At 43.1% G+C, this 18,041-nt stretch overlaps 1 protein-coding gene and 1 long non-coding RNA gene across 3 annotated transcripts in view; one reads left to right on the forward strand and one right to left on the reverse strand.

Annotated features, from left to right (window-relative positions):
- The window catches only part of LOC118377699 (transcription factor EB-like), a 168,168-nt gene that overhangs the window by 136,906 nt on the left and 13,221 nt on the right, over window positions 1-18,041 (reverse strand). The gene's annotated exons all lie outside the window — the stretch shown is intronic.
- LOC127932192 (uncharacterized) lies at window positions 7,741-8,745 on the forward strand. Its single transcript, XR_008144485.1, has 4 exons — window positions 7,741-7,827; window positions 7,951-8,094; window positions 8,151-8,390; window positions 8,602-8,745. It is a non-coding gene; the product is annotated as an uncharacterized LOC127932192 (long non-coding RNA).

Raw genomic sequence — 18,041 nt, forward strand, 5'->3', positions numbered from 1 at the left:
GCCTTTGACTAATCAATCAGGATCTGCCCCAGGATGACACACCACCAACAACAGAGAGATTCAGCAGACTGATTTAGTTAGGCTTTTTAAGGGGAAGCGTGTTGTGCTAAAGGGCCAGCGTACCCAGCGCTTCCCCTCTTCCACCTCTCTGCTGGGGTCTCTCCATCCTCATCCACATCCAAACCTACTGGATATATTCAGACATTAGTTTCAGCGGTATGAGGAGACACAGACTTGCACTGAACTCTCGTCTCATAGGCTCACTGAAACACTGGGAGGCATGGTTCTCACATTCCTACGTGCTAACAACAAGGCCTTGTTTGCAAACACACTGGGGCACCTTTAATAGCTTGATAGAGACAGCAGTGTATTTACAGTGTTATTTTGGGGCAAGGGCAGGGCTGGGGCAGGCAACCTGCTGATTGGCTAGAGCAGCTGCATGCCGGTTGTTGTTGACCAATCCATAAGCGTCTGTGTGGGATGGAAATCTGACCAAGAAAGCCTTGTGCTCCTGACAATGGCCTATGGAGAGAAGAAGCTGGGCCCACACACAGGTTTGTTTTACTATCCTCGTGGGGACCAAATACTGAGTCAGAAAGTTACAGACGTACAAATACTGTATCATACCCCGCCCCCCAAAAAATGCTAACCTCCCCTGTTCTTGTAATGGTGAGAGTTCAGCATGTCTTAGGGGGAGTATATATGTGTGTCTGTAACTTTCTTACTCATCATTATTCACAATTCATGCATGATGATCTGTAATCATGTTAGCATCCACATTAATGTAGAAGTGTTCAGAGACATATTCTATTCTAATTTACAGTAAAAGTGACTCTAAAATGACACAATACATTATTTACCATTAATTTCTACGGGGCAGAAAATCATCTGTAACTCAACCAAAACAAACAGAAATGCATCCAACAAGTTTGTAGAGTCACAAGCTTGATGTGATCATTGCGTTCTAGGAATGTGGGACCTACTTTAATACACATACTGTATAAGAGAATTTGTCCGAATACTTTTAGTCCCTTAAAATGGGGGGGGGGGTGAATGTACAAAAAGTGCTGTAATTTCTATAGGTTCACCCAATATGGATGGAAAGACCCTCAAATTAAAGCTGACAGTCTGCACTTTAAACTCATAGTCTTTGTATCATTAACCTCATAGTCATAGTATCATTAAGCTAGTCATAGTATCATTGACCTCATAGTCATTGTATCATTGACCTCATAGTCATTGTATCATTGACCTCATAGTCATTGTATCATTGAGCCTCATAGTCATTGTATCATTGACCTCATAGTCATTGTATCATTGACCTCATAGTCATTGTATCATTGACCTCATAGTCATTGTATCATTGACCTCATAGTCATTGTATCATTGACCTCATAGTCATTGTATCATTGACCTCATAGTCATTGTATCATTGACCTCATAGTCATTGTATCATTGACCTCATAGTCATTGTATCATTGACCTCATAGTCATTGTATCATTGACCTCATAGTCATTGTATCATTGACCTCATAGTCATTGTATCATTGACCTCATAGTCATTGTATCATTGACCTCATAGTCATTGTATCATTGACCTCATAGTCATTGTATCATTGACCTCATAGTCATTGACTCTGTCAATCACCAAATTCTTATCGGCAGACTCAACAGCCTCGGTTTTTCGGATGACTGCCTTGCCTGGTTCACCAATTACTTTGCAGACAGAGTTCAGTGTGTCAAATCAGAGGGCATGCTGTCCGGTCCTCTGGCAGTCTCTATGGGGGTGCCACAGGGTTCATTCTCGGGCCGACTCTTTTCTCTGTATATATCAATGATGTTGCTCTTGCTGCGGGCGATTCCCTGATCCACCTCTACGCAGACGACACCATTCTATATACTTTCGGCCCGTCATTGGACACTGTGCTATCAAACCTCCAAACGAGCTTCAATGCCATACAGCACTCCTTCCGTGGCCTCCAACTGCTCTTAAACGCGAGTAAAACCAAATGCATGCTTTTCAACCGATCGCTGCCTGCACCCGCATGCCCGACTAGCATCACCACCCTGGATGGTTCCAACCTTGAATATGTGGACATCTATAAGTACCTAGGTGTCTGGCTAGACTGCAAACTCTCCTTCCAGACTCACATCAAACATCTCCAATCAAAATCAAATCCAGAGTCGGCTTTCTATTCCGCAACAAAGCCTCCTTCACTCACGCTGCCAAGCTTACCCTAGTAAAACTGACTATCCTACCGATCCTCGACTTCGGCGATGTCATCTACAAAATGGCTTCCAACACTCTACTCAGCAAACTGGATGCAGTCTATCACAGTGCCATCCGTTTTGTCACTAAAGCACCTTATACCACCCACCACTGCGACTTGTATGCTCTAGTCGGCTGGCCCTCACTACATATTCGTCGCCAGACCCACTGGCTCCAGGTCATTTACAAGTCCATGCTAGGTAAAGCTCCGCCTTATCTCAGTTCACTGGTCACGATGGCAACACCCATCCGTAGCACGCGCTCCAGCAGGTGTATCTCACTGATCATCCCTAAAGCCAACACCTCATTTGGCCGCCTTTCGTTCCAGTACTCTGCTGCCTGTGACTGGAACGAATTGCAAAAATCGCTGAAGTTGGAGACTTTATCTCCCTCACCAACTTCAAACATCAGCTATCCGAGCAGCTAACCGATCGCTGCAGCTGTACATAGTCTATAGGTAAATAGCTCACCCTTTTTCACCTACCTCATTCCCATACTGTTTTTATACTGTTTTTATTTATTTACTTTTCTGCTCTTTTGCACACCAATATCTCTACCTGTACATGCCCATCTGATCATTTATCACTCCAGTGTTAATCTGCAAAATTGTATTATTCGCCTACCTCCTCATGCCTTTTGCACACATTGTATATAGACTGCCCATTTTTTTCTACTGTGTTATTGACTTGCTAATTGTTTACTCCATGTGTAACTCTGTGTTGTCTGTTCACACTGCTATGCTTTATCTTGGCCAGGTCGCAGTTGCAAATGAGAACTTGTTCTCAACTAACCTACCTGGTTAAATAAAGGTGAAATAAAAAATAAAATAAATAAATAAATAAAAATTGTATCATTGACCTCATAGTCATTGTATCATTGACCTCATAGTCATTGTATCATTGACCTCATAGTCATTGTATCATTGACCTCATAGTCATTGTACCATTGACCTCATAGTCATTGTACCATTGACCTCATAGTCATTGTACCATTGACCTCATAGTCATTGTATCATTGACCTCATAGTCATTGTATCATTGACCTCATAGTCATTGTATCATTGACCTCATAGTCATTGTATCATTGACCTCATAGTCATTGTATCATTGACCTCATAGTCATTGTATCATTGACCTCATAGTCATTGTATCATTGACCTCATAGTCATTGTATCATTGACCTCATAGTCATTATATAATTTCAAAGTGCTGGAGTACAGAGACAAAACAACAACAAAATGAGTCACTGTCCCAATACTTTGGAGCTCATTTTACGTGGCAGGACTTGTAGATGATATCAGATTACTAAAGGAAACCCAGACATGACTTGCCCAGCAATGCAGAACTCCCAAATGAGCTAAATGCCTTTAATGTTCGCTTCAAGGAATATAACACTATGCCTTGCATGAAAGCCCCTGTTTTTCTGGAAGACTGTGTGATCAGGTAGCCTAGCGTGTAAGAGAGTTGGACCAGTAACCGAAAGGTTGCTGGTTTAAATCAAGATGCGACTAGGTGAAAAAGAAAACGATGTCCCCTTGAGCAATTTCTCCTGTAAATCTTTCTGGATGAGAGCTAAATTATGAAGGGAGCTCCGTTGGGAGCAAAACTTTGAAACAGATTAACAATTAACAGTCTGGCCGCCGGGCCAGATGGAATACCAGGGCATGTTCTTTTTTTCATACAGCTGCACACAAACATCCACAACATCACCCCTGCCCAGACCCACCTGCTCACAGCCCCATCTTCAGCATCACTCTCATCACTTTAAACCATTGTTTCTCTCCGTCACACACGCACTTTCAACATTCAGATAATAAAGCATTTGACCTTTCCCATCGTGTTAGCGACAGAGGATTGGTTGATTTCCAGCACTCATATGCCATGTCTTGAAATATGCTGACAGGCGGATTAAATCTTCATTTACATTGTAATACTTCTTGACAGCCAACTTTCTAATTCTGACCATAGCTTTTGTACTTTATAGTACACAATATGATCAAAGGTATGTGGACACCTGCTCGTCGAACATCTCATTCCAAAACCATGGGCATTAATATGGAGTTGGTCCTGTTACATCTGCTCACGCCCTCTACTGCTCATCCTGTGTCTCCCTAACCTGCCCCCACTCCCCCAGTGCTCGCTCCCTCTTTCTCTCGCTCTGTGTGATTGTGTGGGCAGAGACAGGTGTGACAGGAAGGCTTTCCACTAGATGTTGGGATAGTGCTGCTACAACAGCCTCCACTCTTCTGGGAAGGATTTCCACTAGATGTTCGAACAGTGCTGCTATAACAGCCTCCACTCTTCTGGGAAGGATTTCCACTAGATGTTGGAACAGTGCTGCTATAACAGCCTCCACTCTTCTGGGAAGGCTTTCCACTAGATGTTGGAACAGTGCTGCTATAACAGCCTCCACTCTTCTGGGAAGGCTTTCCACTAGATGTTGGAACAGTGCTGCTATAACATAACAGCCTCCACTCTTCTGGGAAGGCTTTCCACTAGATGTTGGAACAGTGCTGCTATAACAGCCTCCACTCTTCTGGGAAGGCTTTCCACTAGATGTTGGGACAGTGCTGCTATAACAGCCTCCACTCTTCTGGGAAGGCTTTCCACTAGATGTTGGGACAGTGCTGCTATAACAGCCTCCACTCTTCTGGGAAGGCTTTCCACTAGATGTTGGAATATTGCTGCTATAACAGCCTCCACTCTTCTGGGAAGGCTTTCTACTAGATGTTGGGACAGTGCTGCTATAACAGCCTCCACTCTTCTGGGAAGGCGTTCTACTAGATGTTGGGACAGTGCTGCTATAACAGCCTCCACTCTTCTGGGAAGGCTTTCCACTAGATGTTGGGACAGTGCTGCTATAACAGCCTCCACTCTCCTGGGAAGGCTTTCCACTAGATGTTGGGACAATGCTGCTATAACAGCCTCCACTCTTCTGGGAAGGCTTTCCACTAGATGTTGGAATATTGCTGTGGGGACTTGCTTCCATTCAGCCAAAAGAGCATTAGTGAGGTCGGGCACTGATGTTGGGCGATTAGGCCTGACTCGCAGTCGGTGTTCCAATTCATCCCAAAGGTGTCCGATGGGGTTGAGGTCCGGGCTGTGTCCAGGCCCTTCCCCAAACTGATGCCACAAAGTTGGAAGCACAGAATGGTCTAGAATGTCATTATATGCTGTAGCGTTAAGATTTCCCTTCACTGGAACTAAGGGGATGAGCATCTTCAATATGTTCCCATTGTTCCTCTTTAGTGCATTTAACTACATGTTACAAGTAAAAGCCCTGGATGGCGAGTTGATACAATTCCAAGTCTGGAAGTTTAAAACCACCCTCAGATTTAGGAAGATGTAAAACTTTCCTTTTCATTCTAGGAGTTTTATTTGTCCATATTAAAGTATTTTATGACCAAGTAGTTTTTTTAAGAATGTCTTCGGTGGGGTAGTTAGTATTACCAAGAATGAATGTAAAAGCTTTGTGAGACGTGACATTCTGAAGAGGTTGATTCTACCTGGAAGATTGTTTCTATTTAATTAGATCTGCTTTCATTCTGTTGAGTAATGGGATAAAGTTGTCTTTATATATATTTTGTTCTCAAAGCATTCACAGACCAGCAGGCAGGTGTCTTCACAGACATGTTCAATCTCTCCTTGTCCCAGTCTGTAATCCCAACTTGTTTCAAACTGACCACCATTGTCCCTGTTCCCAAGAGATCCAAGGTAACCTGCCTAAATGACTGTCCCCTTGTAGAACTCACATCTGTAATTATGAAGTGCTTTGAAAGGCTGGTCATGACACACATCAACACCATCCTCCCAGATAACCTAGATCAAGGATCATCAACTTGATTTATAAAAATTAGTTTTGCTTTGGAATTCTTTGTGGATCTGTGTAATCTGAGGGAAATATGTCTCTCTAATATGGTCATACATTTGGCAGGTTAGGAAGTGCAGCTCAGTTTCCACCTCATTTTGTGGGCAGTGTGCAAATAGCCTGGTCTGCATATGGCGGCTTGTCTCAATAGCAATGCTCAGAGTCTGTACATAGTCAAAGCCTCACCTTAATTGTGGGTCAGTCACAGTAGTCAGGTATACTTCCACTGTGTACTTTCTGTTTAGGGTCAACATTCCAGTTTGCCATGTTTTTTAATAATCTATTTGTTTTCTCATGATTTGGTTGAGTCTAATTGTGTTACTGTTGTTGTCCGAGGGGTCTCTCTCTTTGCAACTGGCTTTTTCTCTCTCTCCCAATCTCTTCGACTGTCCCTCCCCCTCTCGCCACATCAGGGGGGGGGATTAGCAGGGAGCTGCTCACTTTAAAGTATGACAACTATGCCTGCCTTTGACCTAGCTGGCATCTACATTCACACGCACAGAGACAGAGAGACAGAGAGACAGAGAGACAGAGAGAGAGATGGGCTAGCAGAGAGAGACAGAGACAGAGACAGTGACAGTGACAGTGACAGTGACAGTGACAGAGAGACAGAGAGAGAGAGAGAGAGACAGAGAGAGACAGAGAGAGACAGTGAGAGACAGTGAGAGACAGTGAGAGACAGTGAGAGACAGTGAGAGACAGTGAGAGACAGTGAGAGACAGAGAGACAGAGAGAGACAGAGAGAGACAGAGACAGAGACAGAGACAGAGACAGAGAGAGAGAGATGGGCTAGCAGAGAGAGACAGAGAGACCGTGAGAGACAGTGAGAGAGAGACAGTGAGAGAGAGACAGTGAGAGAGAGACAGAGAGACAGAGAGGGACAGAGAGGGACAGAGAGGGACAGAGGGACAGAGAGAGAGAGAGTGAGAGATGGGCTAGCAGGGACAAACAGAGAGAAGAACAGGAAGCGAGGAAGGCTGAGGGAGAGTGAGGGAGAAGAACAGGAAGCGAGGAAGGCTGAGGGAGAGCGAGAGAGAAGAACAGGAAGCGAGGAAGGCTGAGTGAGAGTGAGAGAGAAGAACAGGAAGCGAGGAAGGCTGAGGGAGAGTGAGAGAGAAGAACAGGAAGCGAGGAAGGCTGAGGGAGAGCGAGAGAGAAGGGGTAAAATGTTTTGGGAGCTTAGTCAGTGAGCGTAGAGGGCTGTTGCCGATGGTGGCCGTCTCGGTAAGTGCCGTCTCAAGGTGCTAATACTGGTGACAATCATCATGGGAGTCACTATAACAGAAACTCAGGATCTGCTCAGCAACGCCTTTACTATCACCAAACATGAAGGGGTTTCTGGTGAATTTAACACCAGACAGGAATGCTGCAGACACACATTAAACAAGCACAATCAAGCCCACCATCACACAGAAAATATGTCAGCGCCTGTGAATAACTCCCTGTGAGCAAAAGAGGAATGTTTTTATCAAATAAAGCATATCTGTGTCATATAGTACCTATTAAAATAGCTGTGATTTCCAGCGTTACTAATCCTGCTAGATAAGTGTTCTGCTGAGACGGAGCTTAGAGAGGAGGGAGGACAGCGAGCGGAGGTGCTGCTATCAACACTAAGGGAAGGACTGATTTAAACACTGACGGAGGTGCTGCTATCAACACTAAGGGAAGGACTGATTTAAACACTGACGGAGGTGCTGCTATCAACACTAAGGGAAGGACTGATTTAAACACTGACTGATTTAAACGGAGGTGCTGCTATCAACACTAAGGGAAAGAGGTGCTTTCAACACTAAGGGAAGGACTGACTGACGGAGGTGCTGCTATCAACACTAAGGGAAGGACTGATTTAAACACTGACGGAGGTGCTGCTATCAACACTAAGGGAAGGACTGATTTAAACACTGACGGAGGTGCTGCTATCAACACTAAGGGAAGGACTGATTTAAACACTGACGGAGGTGCTGCTATCAACACTAAGGGAAGGACTGATTTAAACACTGATTTAAACACGGAGGTGCTGCTATCAACACTAAGGGAAGGACTGATTTAAACACTGACGGAGGTGCTGCTATCAACACTAAGGGAAGGACTGATTTAAACACTGACGGAGGTGCTGCTATCAACACTAAGGGAAGGACTGATTTAAACACTGACGGAGGTGCTGCTATCAACACTAAGGGAAGGACTGATTTAAACACTGACGGAGGTGCTGCTATCAACACTAAGGGAAGGACTGATTTAAACACTGACGGAGGTGCTGCTATCAACACTAAGGGAAGGACTGATTTAAACACTGACGGAGGTGCTGCTATCACTGATTTAAACACTGACGGAGGTGGAAGGAAGGACTGATTTAAACACTGACGGAGGTGCTGCTATCAACACTAAGGGAAGGACTGATTTAAACACTGACAGAGGTGCTGCTATCAACACTAAGGGAAGGACTGATTTAAACACTGATGGAGGTGCTGCTATCAACACTAAGGGAAGGACTGATTTAAACACTGACAGAGGTGCTGCTATCAACACTAAGGGAAGGACTGATTTAAACACTGACGGAGGTGCTGCTATCAACACTAAGGGAAGGACTGATTTAAACACTGACGGAAGTGCTGATATCCAACAGCTTTAAGCACTTTAGAAAAAACTTTGTCTGCGTACTGAGCTGGAGGGATAGTAGGACAGACAGATAGACTTTACAGTGTCTTCACCCTCACTTAACGGCCTAGGAGAAAGTGTGGGTGTGAATACTGTATGTGTGTGTGTGTGTGTGTGTGTAGGATATAAAAAGAGTTTGTCTTTACGTCATCCCGTTCACATAACAGGCTGATTGAGTGTGTTATATAATCAATACATATTCAGTAGGCTACCTTCATTTTCTCATGTATTCCTATCTTTCTCCTTTGGTAATGTTGTTCATGTTTTTCCTGCCAATAAAAAGTGGTGTTGAGTTGGACAGAGTCAATTCATTTGGGATTGAGGCCTGCAGATTTCTTCTAATGCATTTAGGAGGAAATATGGACTCAGATAGGGTTGTTACAGTGACCGTATTACCGCCACACCAGCGGAGTCATGACGGCAGTCAAATTTCACTTGACCGTTTAGTCATGGTAACTAGGTTTCTCCATGCTCTGATGCTGATGGTTATTAGTAGCCTACCAAACTTGCTACCTGCCTGCCTGAACCACAGGAAAAGCGTCCTCCATTCTCTATTTAAGTGCATATTGTAGATGACATGTATTTTCCCCGCTGCCCCTGTTTTGAGACTGATAATGGTCCATTTTAAATCAACACAAATTTCACACATACATGATTTAGTATATGTAAAGACAACATTAAATCAATAATAGTGTGATGAGTGACATTACTAGCCTATCACCTGTGAATGATGTATTATCACCTGTGAATGATGTATTATCACCTGTGAATGATGTATTATCACCTGTGAATGATGTATTATCACCTGTGAATGATGTATTATCACCTGTGAATGATGTATTATCACCTGTGAATGATGTATTATCACCTGTGAATGATGTATTATCACCTGTGAATGATGTATTATCACCTGTGAATGATGTATTATCACCTGTGAATGATGTATTATCACCTGTGAATGATGTATTATCACCTGTGAATGATGTATTATTACCTGTGAATGATGTATTATCACTGTGAATGATGTATTATCACCTGTGAATGATGTATTATCACCTGTGAATGATGTATTATTACCTGTGAATGATGCCCATAATCACACTCTTCATGTAGCCTAGACCAATAATGTTTAAATTAGGTCTGTATCACAACTAGTGGCCAGATCATTTCTTAAAACTAAGCACACTAATCCACTTTCCAACCGGTGTAGAGCCTAACTAGCATGCATATGTAGTGCGTACGGTTCAAGTGTGGGGAGATCATTTCACCATAAAAATGCACCTTTATAATAACAGCATTACTTGCATAATCACATTTGTGGTCACTTTTGAGAATGGTGTTTTCCTGCTAATGGAACATTCATGCTTATAGCCTACTGTTGTGTTTGCATTGCTGCGCTTATAATGTGAAGAAATAGCCTAATAGTTTATCAACGTTTTAAGCTAAATGTTCTGATCTGTTGCGTCAGGTTCATTGCTTAAAACAGTTTATGCTAGTTGTTGTATTCATTTGGGATCTATCACATCCCACAACTGTTTGGAATATTAATTTCTCGCACAGAATAGGTCAACTTTTGTACTGTGGGGGATAGTAGATTGAGATAGGCTAGTGCTTTTTCTGTTCGTTAGGCCTACACATCTTGTTGGCTGATGAAAAGTAAATGTGGACAGTTCTTCCTATATCTTCAATATACACCTCAGAATTGGATAACGATGCACACGCAGTTGCATCCCCGGTGTCTGTCTCTACTTGTAACCTCTGAGAAAGACCCGATCAAGTGACAAAGAGCCATTTGAGTGAGAGGTGCTTAGGCACGCAGCCGGGGCGGCAGCATAGCCTAGTGGTTAGAGCGTTGGACGAGTAACGGAAAGGTTGCATGATCGAATCCCCGAGTTGACAAGGTACAAATCTGTCATTCTGCCCCTGAACAAGGCAGTTAACCCACTGTTCCGTGGTAGGCCGTCATTGAAAATAAGAATTTGTTCTTAACTGACTTGCCTAGTTGGATAAAGGTCAAATGAATAAAACACAGCCGGGAGAAGGGAATTATAATGATTATATTCAGCCCAAGGGCAGAAAGGCATGTATTCATTAGGGGCGTTACGGCCACACAAAGGGGATGCAGCCGGGAGATTCGAGGCATTATAAAGTGCTTGTCAAATTGTGAATGAGAGACTGATGAAGTGTGTACAGCCTCCATCAAAAAACAAAGCAGAGCTCATACGTTTCATGCTACTTAAAAAAAACATCATTAGTCTCATCATGCTGCCTTAGAATGTATTAAACATCAAAACATACAGCCCAACATGTTTCACAACTAAAGTTACATAAATATCTCTAAATGAAGCATATAGGAGGACCTGTGTCTTTGTTAACCTCTCATCACAGAATATCCGCATGTGTTCACTCCCTCAAATCGTTGAGAAAATATGCGTTCTATTTCATTCAGCTATGTTCAATTGTATTCTTCAAACTATGAAATAACGCCATGGAATTCTAAGCAAATCTCATCTGCTAAATTAACTAGTGTAGCCCACAGCCATTTGGCATAGCCAGATCAGGACCTAACATAAGGACAACTCAGAAGATGCTATTCTGTTGTTCTGAAATAGACTACATTTTCTTCATATCATGTTTCCTTGGATCTGTCTAAAATAAATAACGTCTTTATTGTGATAGTGTAGGCTATATTATATGGAAACGTTTGGTAGCAAAGCTATGAAAAGTTTACAGGGTCAGGAGTTTCTAGTGACCAGATGACCTGGCCAGGAAGAACTCGTTGTAGTTATAATGTGGGCCCAAAATGTTTTAAGGTCATGTGGTCAGGAAAAACTCCAGCAGGCTCAGAAATGACTACTACCAAGCAAAGAGGTGATACACAGACCACACAGACCACAAAATATCAGACCCAGAAAGAGGAAGTGGGGACCCTGAGGGCGGGGCTAAGAAGAGGAAGTAGTGTCACACATCCAGCACATGCTTCAAAACCCCCACCCACCCACCCACCCAATCTCAACACATCACCCTGGTCAGGTGTCTGTCTGTCCCTGGTGTTTTGGTTTTGAAAACAAAAAGGAAGGGGAGAACACAGTAGTGATTGGCAGAATATGCCAGTGCATGTTAGGGACCAAGTGGAAATCAATTTTCCCACAATTGTTAGATTTGTCACCCTACAGTGCATTTGGAACGAATTCAGACCCCTTGACTTTTTCCACATTTTGCTACGTTACAGCCTTATTCTAAAATGGATTAAATAAAACAAATGATCAATCTACACACAATACCCCATAATGGCAAAGCGAAATCAAGTTTAGAAAAGTTAAAAAACAGAAATATCTTATTTGAGATATTTCTACAACTTAGAGTTCACCTGTGGTAAATGCAATTGATTGGACATGACTTGGATAAGCACACACCTGTCTATATAAAGTCCCACAGTTTACAGTGCACGTCAGAGCAAAAACCAAGCCATGAGGTCAAAGGAATTGTCCATAGGGCTCCGAGACAGGATTGTGTCGAAGCACAGATCTGGGGAAGGGTACCAAAACATTTATGCAGCATTGAAGGTCCCCATGAACACAGTGGCCTCCAACATTCTGAAGTAGAAGAAGTTTGGAACTACCAAGACTCTTCCTAGAGCTGGCCGTCCGGCTAAACTGAGTAATCAGGGGAGAAGGGCCTTGGTCAGGGAGGTGACTCGATGATCACTCTGACAGAGCTCCAAAGTTCCTTTGTGGAGATGAGAGAACCATCCAGAAGGACAACCATCTCTGCAGCACTCCACCTATCAGGCCTTTTTGGTAGAGTGGCCAGACAGAAGCAGAAGCCACTCCTCAGTAAAAGGCACATGACAGCCCGCTTGGAGTTTGCCAAAAGGCACCTAAAGACTTTCAGGCCATGAGTAACAAGATTCTCTGGTCTGATGAAATGAAGATTTAACTCTTTGGCCTGAATGCCAATTGTCACAACTGGAGGAAACATGTCACCATCCCTATGGTGAAGCATGATGGTAGCAGCATCTCTATGGTGGAGCATGGTGGTGGCAGCATCCCTATGGTGGAGCATGGTGGTGGCAGCATCCCTATGGTGGAGCATGGTGGTGGCAGCATCCCTATGGTGGAGCATGGTGGTGGCAGCATCCCTATGGTGGAGCATGATGGTAGCAGCATCTCTATGGTGGAGCATGGTGGTGGCAGCATCTCTATGGTGGAGCATGGTGGTGGCAGCATCCCTATGGTGGAGCATGATGGTAGCAGCATCTCTATGGTGGAGCATGGTGGTGGCAGCATCCCTATGGTGGAGCATGGTGGTGGCAGCATCCCTATGGTGGAGCATGGTGGTGGCAACATCCCTATGGTGGAGCATGGTGGTGGCAGCATCCCTATGGTGGAGCATAGTGGTGGCAGCATCATTCTGTGGGGATGTTTTCAGAGGCAGGGACTGGGAGACAAGTCAGGATCGAGGGAAAGATTAACAGAGCAAAGTACAGAGAGATCCTTGATAAAAACTGCTCCAGAGCGGTCAGGACCTCAGACCTCTAAAACACTGTTTTTGCTTGTCATTATGGGGTATTGTGTGTAGATTGATGAGGGGGGAAACTATTTCATCCATTTTGGAATAAGGCTGTCACGTAACAAAATGTGGAAAAAGTTAAGGGGTCTGAATACTTTCTGAATGCACTGTACGTTACTTCGGTTGCAAATCATTGAAGGTCAACATCATTATTTCCCATAGTAGCGAGGATGTAGTAGTTATTACATAGTAGCTAGAATGTAATAGTTATTACATAGTAGCTAGAATGTAGTAGTTATTACATAGTAGCTAGAATGTAGTAGTTATTACATAGTAGCTAGAATGTAGTAGTTATTACATAGGAGCTAGAATGTAGTAGTTATTACATAGGAGCTAGAATGTAGTAGTTATTACATAGGAGCTAGAATGTAGTAGTTATTACATAGTAGCTAGGATGTAGTAGTTATTACATAGTAGCTAGGATGTAGTAGTTATTACATAGTAGCTAGGATGTAGTAGTTATTACATAGTAGCTAGGATGTAATAGTTATTACATAGTAGCTAGGATGTAATAGTTATTACATAGTAGCTAGGATGTAGTAGTTATTACATAGTAGCTAGGATGTAGTAGTTATTACATAGTAGCAATGTTTCCATTAACTTGTCCAGTGATTTTTTTGTCAACATTTAGAACGTTTGTATAGAAAATAGATGTGACAATTACCTGCTATGGTGCATCTTATGATGATAAAAACAACTCAACGTAATGACGGTAGACCAAAATAAATACATTAATTCATAAAAACCTAGAGTGTCGAAGAAGATTAAGTGGTTGAAGTGTTTACATGATCAATTTAGGCGTTTATACGTTAATAATGCCCTCCATCCCATCTGTTTCATGTCTCAGGTAGTCAGCAAAGGACAGCATGGAGAAAATCATTCTCATGTGCCAATCGTTGTCCTGACCTTCAAGAAAGCCTGAATTGCTTTGTCTTGCTTTTCTAGTTGGCTGGATTGCAAGTTTCCCCATCCAATCATTTAAACTCTACGGGAGTGCAGGTTTTACCATGGCATGGATCGTGATGATATGTTGGCACATGAGAATGATTTGTGCCAGTTGGGCCTTTTTTGATTGCAGAAAAAATGAAGTTAGCAAGAACAAAGTCTAAGTATTTATAATTAAATATTAAGTGGAGCTTTATAGATACGTGATGACTTACCCGGCATACCTTCAAAATGATTCTCTAAATCATAATTTATTCAAAAACACTGTTTCCATCATCATTTGGTCGCAATAAAGAAAAATCCACCCGTCGAACAGATTTAAAAAAATTATATTTATTTTCAAATGTATCCTATATCTGCCATTTCCATTACACATTTTGCAAGGATTTTGTCGCATAAACCTGGGTCATTGGAAACCTGCCGAATGTAAGTGATATCACTCAATATGGCAGACCTTGTGTGTGCTACTGAAGCCTCAGCCGCGAATGCATTCTAGTAAAAGTAAACAGATAGCTCAGAGCACCGCACGGAAGTGTTAAAATAAGCACATTTCTAGGAACCAGGGCCGGCCTTAATGGGAGACCTTTTGCTTCTGCTCTTTAGGGCTCTGGGTCCTCGGTTCCACATGGAATGGGGAAAGAGATGGAGCTGTGTTTACACACACACACACCTGCTGCTCTTTCTCATACGATCACAGGCACCACTGACCCCATCTCTGGGTGCCTGTGTTTTAGTAAATGAACCCTGTCACCACTGCTTCCATGTGGACACTAGTCCAATAAGCCAGAAAATACAGCTCACACACACAGCAAACAGGATACAGACATAAGATGAGCCCTGGAACAAGCCCATCAGGTTCTGTCTCACAGGTGACACACACCTTTGAGGAAATAGAAGCTGTAAACAGTAAATATGTGCTCCTGATAGCCGATCACTAGAAATATGTTGAATTGCTGAGAAATCTAACCAGGCATCAGGTAAGCTAGAAGGTTATCAAACCATGTCCCCAATATGACCTGCAGTGAAGTTCTGCTGACTGAAATGTTCCAATAGTAGTTTGTGTTCTGCAGCTGGATTTTGTTTTGAAAGCCAAGCTGATCAGTTTGATTTCAACAGCCTCTGACCTTTCACCCCTCCCCCCAGCTCAATCAGCTGTCTTTGAGAGAGAGGGGAGAGAGACAGTCCAGCTCAGGTTGCACATTAACAGAAAAATGCCCAACTGGCCCCAACACACACACACACACACGTCTCTGTGCGAGCAGGTCAATGGCTGTGTACCTGGATTTAGTTCAATGGTTTCATAACTAAATCATATTAAGATGTCCGACCTCAGATACCAGACAGTCATTCAATATCTTCATTCAAATATGACAAAGAAAGGGCTACCAATACTGTCCCCTCTCATATTTGTCATTGGCAATATACATTTTCTTAATTCATGACCTACAACACACACACACACACACACCACACACACACACCACACACACACACAGAAGTGGGGTTTGTGTTTCACCAAGAGAATGGACATTTAGAATGAACCTTGACATGGCCAATATTAAACAAACACAATGGAAAGAAACGACTCAGTCGGAGTCTACTGTAGGCCTATACAGTGCATGGTTGTACCAACAACAACTGATACACACTTGGATTCACCAGTCTGTGTGTGTGTGTGTCAGAGTAACCTTCTCTCCAAGCCTGTCTGTCCTGTCAGTGTGTATCTGATCTGGAGTCAGTCAGACGCATCAAAACAAACATGGCCGCCCCAGGCCTGTCGTTCCTCTACCTCCCATATGTCCTCTGACCCCCAGCTGAACCTGTTAGCACTCAAGTGTGTGTGTGTGTGTGTGTGTGTGTGTGTGTGTGTGTGTGTGTGTGTGTGTGTGTGTGTGTGTGTGTGTGTGTGTGTGTGTGTGTGTGTGTGTGTGTGTGTGTGTGTGTGTGTGTGTGTACTAACGCAGCAGAGAGTGGAGCGTGCTCTGCCTCTACTGTAGGTACCTGTCAATGATCTGTGACTTGTTGTTTATCTTGAGCATTGGTCACAGAGAAGAGAGACTGTCTTAAGTATCTATCTGATCTCACCTCAGCCTCATTCACCTGCACATTGTGTTCAACTTATAGTATATTTACATCTCAAGTTAGGTTAATCATCCTGTATGGAAGAACAGAGGGGATGCTGGGAGTGTTGCAGACAGACAGGGCTTATAAGAGGCATCCCTCCACGTCCAAACAAAGGTCCATCTATCCGCATTCCTCAAATAGTGATATCCTAATTTACAGAGTCTGGGTGTAGTCTACTGCATGTTCACCATATCACACTAATTTACAGTCTGGGTGTAGTCTACTGCATGTTCACCATATCACACTACTTTACAGAGTCTGGGTGTAGTCTACTGCATGTTCACCATATCACACTACTTTACAGTCTGGGTGTAGTCTACTACATGTTCACCATATCACACTACTTTACAGAGTCTGGGTGTAGTCTACAGCATGTTCACCATATCACACTACTTTACAGAGTCTGGGTGTAGTCTACTGCATGTTCACCATATCACACTACTTTACAGTCTGGGTGTAGTCTACGGCATGTTCACCATATCACACTAATTTACAGAGTCTGGGTGTAGTCTACTGCATGTTCACCATATCACACTACTTTACAGTCTGGGTGTAGTCTACTGCATGTTCACCATATCACACTACTTTACAGTCTGGGTGCAGTCTACTGCATGTTCACCATATCACACTACTTTACAGTTTGGGTGTAGTCTACTGCATGTTCACCATATCACACTACTTTACAGTCTGAGTGTAGTCTACTGCATGTTCACCATATCACACTACTTTACAGTCTGGGTGTAGTCTACTGCATGTTCACCATATCACACTACTTTACAGTCTGGGTGCAGTCTACTGCATGTTCACCATATCACACTACTTTACAGTCTGGGTGCAGTCTAATGCATGTTCACCATATCACACTAATTTACAGAGTCTGGGTGTAGTCTACTGCATGTTCACCATATCACACTAATTTACAGAGTCTGGGTGTAGTCTACTGCATGTTCACCATATCACACTAATTTACAGTCTGGGTGTAGTCTACTGCATGTTCACCATATCACACTACTTTACAGTCTGGGTGTAGTCTACTGCATGTTCGACATATCACACTAATTTACAGAGTCTGGGTGTAGTCTACTGCATGTTCACCATATCACACTAATTTACAGTCTGGGTGTAGTCTACTGCATGTTCACCATATCACACTACTTTACAGAGTCTGGGTGTAGTCTACTGCATGTTCACCATATCACACTACTTTACAGTCTGGGTGTAGTCTACTGCATGTTCACCATATCACACTACTTTACAGTCTGGGTGTAGTCTACTGCATGTGCACCATATCACACTAATTTACAGTCTGGGTGTAGTCTACTGCATGTTCACCATATCACACTAATTTACAGAGTCTGGGTGTAGTGTACTGCATGTTCACCATATCACACTACTTCACAGAGTCTGGGTGTAGTCTACAGCATGTTCACCATATCACACTAATTTACAGAGTCTGGGTGTAGTCTACTGCATGTTCACCATATCACACTACTTTACAGAGTCTGGGTGTAGTCTACTGCATGTTCACCATATCACACTACTTTACAGTCTGGGTGTAGTCTACTGCATGTTCACCATATCACACTACTTCACAGAGTCTGGGTGT

Source organism: Oncorhynchus keta, chromosome 10 (assembly GCF_023373465.1).
Source record: "Oncorhynchus keta strain PuntledgeMale-10-30-2019 chromosome 10, Oket_V2, whole genome shotgun sequence".
In the NCBI taxonomy this organism is placed as follows: domain Eukaryota; kingdom Metazoa; phylum Chordata; class Actinopteri; order Salmoniformes; family Salmonidae; genus Oncorhynchus; species Oncorhynchus keta.